Source organism: Tupaia chinensis, unplaced genomic scaffold (genome assembly GCF_000334495.1).
Source record: "Tupaia chinensis unplaced genomic scaffold, TupChi_1.0 Scaffold000009_1, whole genome shotgun sequence".
NCBI lineage: Eukaryota > Metazoa > Chordata > Mammalia > Scandentia > Tupaiidae > Tupaia > Tupaia belangeri.
In genome coordinates, this window is record NW_006159439.1 from 381,207 (window position 1) to 387,403 (window position 6,197).

Here is a 6,197-nt window from a genome sequence, read left to right on the forward strand (position 1 = left end):
CTTTTTGAAAATAGATTTGAATCAGTATCATTTCTACATACAACTGAGAAATGATTAAAAAAATAATGAAGTAACAGTTGGATAGGAAAAATAGTGGATATATAAGGAGAAGGATATTGGTTGCAAGTAGTCATCCTTGACCCAATATTCATGTCCTCTTTTTCCTGTCTCTACAATTTCACCTTTTATCCTAACAACTTATTGCTAATATCGGAATATATTAAACACTCTTATGTGTTAAACCAGAATAACTATAGCCAGAATGCCACATATCAAATTCTAGCTCTACCACTTAGTTACTTTGGGATGTAAGTTAATCTTGTCATTCCCCAATGTTCTTCCTCTTACAATGATAAAGATAGTAATTACTAGTTTCTAGAGTTGTTGAGAAGGTTAAATAAGTTAATATTTGTCATACAATTAGAATATTGCACAGGTACATAACATGTTCTGTGTTACTTACACTAATGCTAATGATAGCACTTGAATGTAAAATAATCCAACCCATTCAGAATGTGAATGTGAACTCTGGGTCCTTTTACAGTGAGCGTATTAACAGTAGGAACACAGGACCACTCTATTCACTTTCACTTAAAAAGAGACAACTCCATCAGCTTCTAGGATTAGTAAACCCTTTCCTCCAAGCAACTTTTCATTGCTAAAGTCATACATTTCCTATCTCTGTTTTCATCAGTCAACAAATTCAGGTAAGTTCTGAATCATGGATTGTCTAAAACACCACTATCTAAATTTTTTATTGTATTGAATTCAGCCCATATCCTCAATTAGCAGACATCTTTTCACTTTTTCTATAGAATTGTAGCTATATATAAAAAAAAAAGAATTGTAACTATAAAAATAGCAAACAGCAGGTAGCATGGTGGCTAAGGCATTGGACTCCCACATGGCTGACTATAGTTCAAGTCCCAAACCTGGTGGCTTGCTTTCTCTCTCTCTCTTCTCTTTTTCTTTCTCTTTAGTGAGCACACATGCTCTACCAGCAAATTAAAAAAATAATAATAGAGCTTAATTAAATAATAATTCTTAAGAAAAAGAAATAGCAAACTCCCTTCAATAAGCACACCTTTTTAGGTGTGTTTCCTTAATGTCTTAAGTGAAATTTCTTCTCATAAAATTTATCTGCCACAATATTTTTTAGATGTGATTATTTCGTATTTCAGATTTCAAGGACATGAGATAAAAGTGACGTCATTCCTATTCCTTGTTGCTACACCGAGATAATTATCATTCAGTCTTATAAAGCTTGGAATAAAAACTTGGTTAATGTCATGCTGGGTAAAGTTTCTTCACAATTTAAATGATATATAGTGATTTAATGTATGAATAATAATAAAAAATACATAAATTAAAAAAGTAGAAATCTAAAAACTCTCCAAATGTAATTATTTATTTCATTGTGTTTATCAAATAATAAGAGTAACACCTTTCTGGATTTCAAACTATACTAAACTAAACAAATATAAGAGCATGGTATTGTTATAAAAATAGACTCACCATCCAATGAAACAAAATAAAGAGCCCTATAATTAAAAAAAAAAAAAGTGGTTAATATATTCATGTGTACCACCTAATCCTTCTTCATTCTTCTCATTTGATGGCTTCTGGATAATTCTCACCAGTTTTTCAAAGACTCCGGTGTACTTTTTACAGGCTCTCATTGAGAACACAATGCCATCTTCCTAGGTCACCTCAACACGCAAGTATTTATTTACCTTCACATGTAGTGCTTGACCTTCTTATCTCCACATCATCACATGAATTCCTGTTCAACCCCCTACTCTGTCTTGTCTTCCCTAGAATCTTTGGCATCCCATCTGGTCACAGATTTCTGTCACTTTTTGCTTATTTAAATACTCCTACTATAAGCGTATTTTATTTTAGTTAAACTCTAGTCTATTGTTAATTCTTTATCCTAAAACATTGGTCATCTCTTTATTATTTTCTTATTTTTTCAGCTTATGTTAATTTGTTCATTATTTTAAGAACTCTCTCTCTAATATTATAAACTTCCTTAACTTTCTTTTTTTAAATTATGAGGCCAAAATTGAAGCTTTATGGGATATTATATATATCACTATTACTGTTATGAAGACGTTTTTATGTAGTAACGCTTTTCATTATGGCACCTTGTATGGTTCTAGACTATAATCAAGACATGCATACAAAGTGACACTTTGGGATCTGTTTGGTCCCTTAAGCTAGATACAGGTGAGGATGGCATACACATCATTAACATACATTTTACGTGTTGTCCCAGTGTTAGGGTCTTTGTCTATTCCAGTTGTTCTTCCTTTGCCAGATGGCTATTATGTTTGACTTCAGTACCATATTGTGGATGCCCAAGAACTTGCATTTGCCAAGGAACAATCTCCTGAGATGTAATGTCATGAAGTAGAATGGTGTAGTCTAATTCAATAAAGTTGTCATTTCTTTGCACTTGCTTTACAGTTGGAATCTTTACCATTTTATACCAGGTATTTTTCTGTAGAATTCTGCCATATTATATAACCACATGCAATCCAGGATAAATATTGAACTGGCTTTATTTCTGGAGATAAGTTTCCAAAATTGTCTGGAGTATTTTGTGCTTCTAGTGATTCCTTCATGGACTTGAGTCTTTGATAAACTGTATTATCTTCTTCATCTGGATTTTTTCCCATTTCCCCTTCAAATGTCAGGTTGACTTCTGGTGCAGTAGCTTGTCCCACAGGAGGATAAAGTACTTCAGCTATGCAGTTCACCATAACTTGTTGCTGGATCATTTCTTCCACGGAACATTTAAGGCAGTACTCATGTCCTCTTCCCGGAATATCCCCCTTGCTGGCTTGTTTGACCATCTGCACCAGAAACACCTTGCAGTGTGTGTGTGTGCGGTGTCTCCTGCTGGTAGTTAATGCAGTTCTCTGCCACCAACCCTGCCCTGATTTTGCAGGATTTCCATTCTCAAGGAGCACTGGCAGAGGGGTGGGGTGCTCAATCTCAGCAGGGACTTGGCCACTCACCACCTCTGACACTGCGTACCTTAACTTTCTCTTTTAGTTATATCCATTTGGCAAAATTCCAACATTTTCATCAGACTACAATCACAGTTTATTGAGATGTATGTGAGATACAGTGAGCATGTTAGTGGAAACATGCTATTATTTATTTCTACCGTGCAGAGTCAAAACTGCCTATTTAGTGACATACTTATGTCAGTAGTAGGAACTGTTTACCAAGAAACAGATTGTCTATAAAATACCTCAGACAGAAATCTCAATAAAATCAGCTCAGCATGCACCCTGGGATAAGTAACATAGCTGTCAATTGTTCAGACAAATGAAGACCTAGAAAGCAGTTGTTTTGGCAAAGAACATATCCCTTAAAGAAAATAAGCTGTTATATTTATTTCTAATACTTGTGTCCACAGAGATTATAATTAGGGACCAGCAGATGGCGAAATGTTTACATCATTGGACTCCCACATAGTCAACTTTGATTAAAGCCCCAGACCCAGCGGCTTAAAACTCACGCTGGGTGTCTGTGTGTGCAGGCCCAAAATCTCAAGAGCAGAATGGAGAAAAAGGGATTGTGACATCACCATTGCCCTTGGGGGGGTGGTGATATTTCTCACTTTCTGTCTTTCTGTCTCTCTGGCAAGCTCACACACCCTATAGCAAAAAATCTCTCTCTCAAAAAAAGTGATTATTAGTATTTGTTTTTCTAATCAAGGCAATTCTAAGAATGTTAATTTATTGGATCATTAGAAAAGTCATGATGTAGTTTTTTCTCTTTTTCTGTGTGAAAATGCATCATGACTTTCCCAACAACCCAATAAGTGTTAAACTAGAATAGGAGGCAGATGACTAAGAATTTGTTTTACTTCATGTCTATAGTTGACAATACTGTATAGCACACTTCAAAATCTCTTATATGGGTAATGCTAAATGTTCTAACTATTTATTTATTCAACAACAAAAGGTATATATCTTTAATGTACTGAAAAAAAGAATTATTCCTTAGTATGTGTCATTTTATCTATATTTTGTCACATGCATCTTCTATTTTGAAGTGACTTCTCTTTAAATAAAGTTACTTAATTTTCTCCTTTTCTGTTAACCAAAACATCAAAAGCCAACTTTGCAAAAGGAAGTTCAGAAATAGAAAGCCAGTAATTTGAGGTTAGAGTTAGTCTGTAAAGACATATTATTAATTAAAAAAAAAAAAAAGAAGAAAGAAAGAAAGAAGAAAGAAAGAGAAAGAAAGAATGAAAGAAAAGAAATATAAAAAATTGAGGCCAGCAGCTGAAATAGTGTTTTAGGTGCTGGATTCCCACATGGCCCACCAGGGTATGAATCCTGAACCTGGTGGCTTGAAACTCATGTTGAGCATGTGTGCATGAGAATCCAAGATCTGGAGCAGAGAATGATAGAGAAAAGACTGTAGTGTGGCCATCTTCCCTGGGGGAAATCTCTCTCTAAAAAAAGAATAAAAAAAAATCAGTTTATTTTTTTCCCCCTTCAATCCTTAAAAAAGCTGGTGGAGTTCCATGAGTAAATCCATAGACCTTCAAGGTGGGACCCCATTTGTGGAAACCATAATTTTTACCATTTCAGTGATGTTGTGGTTTCCTTGATTCAACTTTGTCTGATTTTCGTGTTTAATATGTTTACATTTTCTCATTTTATGAGAAAATAAATATATCAATGTAAAAAACAGGGAAAAGAGAAGCAGAGTGTTTTTTTCTTCCAGATTCACTATTAATCAGACTGCAGAATGAAAGCATAGTCTGCCCAAGCGGGCCAGAGACTGTATTGGAGCTAGAAATACAAAGAGACAATAAGACTTCTGTGTAAAGATAGTCATTTATTTGTAAGTGATTATTTTTTGTTGTCTCTGACTCTCTAATTCTGGGTTAAGAGCCATTTCTATATGCTATCTTAGGAGCTACACTTTTTTTGTTTTTTACTGTAGTACTTGTCAAGTTACATTATAATTTTAAGTATATTTTATTATAAGTTTCTTACTGTATTTTAAATTCCATATAAGGACAGACTAGTCATCTTGCTCAATATTATATTTCCCACAAATGAACAAAAGATTTTGGCACAAGCTAAGTTCTTGTTTATATGTAAAAAACTAAATGAAGGAAGAAATGGAAAAAAAAGTTCTAAAAGAATAATAGATAATGAAAAAATAAGTATTTTTCACTTACCTATTTTTCACTTATTTTACTTATACCCACAAAGTATCTTTACAAATCCTTTTCTTTTTTAATTAAATCATTTCCTCATTACAAGCATGAGTGAACATAGAAATTAATTGGGAAACTAAGTTAGGGTGAATACATATGGCAGAAGGAAGAGCTTGTACTATAGTGCTTTAAATAAAACCAGCAAGAGATTTTGGCATGATTATAGACTTGAGAACAGATGTACTTACTTGAACTCTGGGTGTCTCATGTTTTTCGTATTTAATTAATGTAGTTAAATCATCCTGCTTGCTTTGGTGAATATTCAAGTACATGCTTTAAATATTGTTAATATTTTTTTTAATAGTAAAATTGAAATTTACTTCGTTCGTTACTTTGAGATGGAATTTTAACATACCAATAATATTTAAATTGCAGAAATTCTCAAGTTTGATGACCAAAAAATTATACTTTTGGATGTAAGTTGAGTATTAAGTTGAGTATTATCAGGTAGAAAGGCACCGGCAGATGGTGGTTGAGGAGCTGGACTCCCACATCACCAGATGCGGTTTGAGTCCTGGACCTGGTGGTTTGCTTTCTCACTTTCTCTCTGTCTCTCTCAGGTCAAACTAAAGAATAAATAAAATAAAGCAATACTTTAAACAAGTAAATTTTAAAAAAGCAGTTAGAAAACTAATGATCAGCACAGTAATACATTACTATAATTCAAAAGATTGGTCCATTCATATACAATACTTTCTGATAAAGTATTAAACACCTAAAATAAAATTTATAAGATACTTGACTTTGGATTAAAAGCTAAAGAGTAAAGCACTTTAATTCAATTTTTGTCTTCTAAATTTCATAATAGACAACAGAAAACAAATTTAACAGGAATAAAAGTATGGTCTCCAATGAAACAAAGAAATATCTATAATTTCACATCTTTAACTATGAAGAATATGTGCAAAATACATATAATAAGGGCCAACATAAAAAAAAATCT

At 33.2% G+C, this 6,197-nt stretch overlaps 1 pseudogene; it reads right to left on the reverse strand.

The window, feature by feature from the left end:
- Positions 1–2,293: 2,293 nt before the first annotated feature.
- Positions 2,294–5,462, reverse strand: LOC102490930 (latexin pseudogene; annotated as a pseudogene).
- Between the last annotated feature and the right edge of the window lie 735 nt (positions 5,463–6,197).